The following is a 540-nucleotide window of genomic DNA, read 5'->3' on the forward strand; positions in this document are numbered from 1 at the left end:
TATCCTAAAGGATTTTGATATTTAATAAAGACATGAGGTTACTATTTTAAGTCTGTATAGCATTAAATAAACATTTCCTTTCCTTTTCACAAGTCTCTGGCATTGAGAGATGTCTTTCCTATGAGGTGGTGGACAAAACAACCTGGGAGGTCCTTTGGGTAATAGTATATTGGTGTAACCCCTTTGTCCCCTTGTCCTGTAACATCCCTACTAATTTTTTATCTGTCATATGTCTTTGTGGGACCAGGCCAACCCATTGTCTCCACCCCTCCAACCAGTCACAATGTAGATTATTCATTAATCCCATAGTTGTAGGACTTCCATTCAGCTTGATTTTTTGAAGTTTCTGAATGATGGTTGTTCTATAGTTTAGTTGTAGTTTGATGTAGTTGTGTGAGGAGGTGAGCTGTTGTTTACATACACCACCATCTTGACTGGAAGTTTATCATAAATTTAATTTAAACCATGTCAAATTTCTCTTACATATAAGACCTGCTTTGCTGATGGCACTTTACTTTGCTGAGTACTCTGAAGCAAAAG

This window comes from Phyllostomus discolor, chromosome 1 (assembly GCF_004126475.2).
Source record: "Phyllostomus discolor isolate MPI-MPIP mPhyDis1 chromosome 1, mPhyDis1.pri.v3, whole genome shotgun sequence".
In the NCBI taxonomy this organism is placed as follows: domain Eukaryota; kingdom Metazoa; phylum Chordata; class Mammalia; order Chiroptera; family Phyllostomidae; genus Phyllostomus; species Phyllostomus discolor.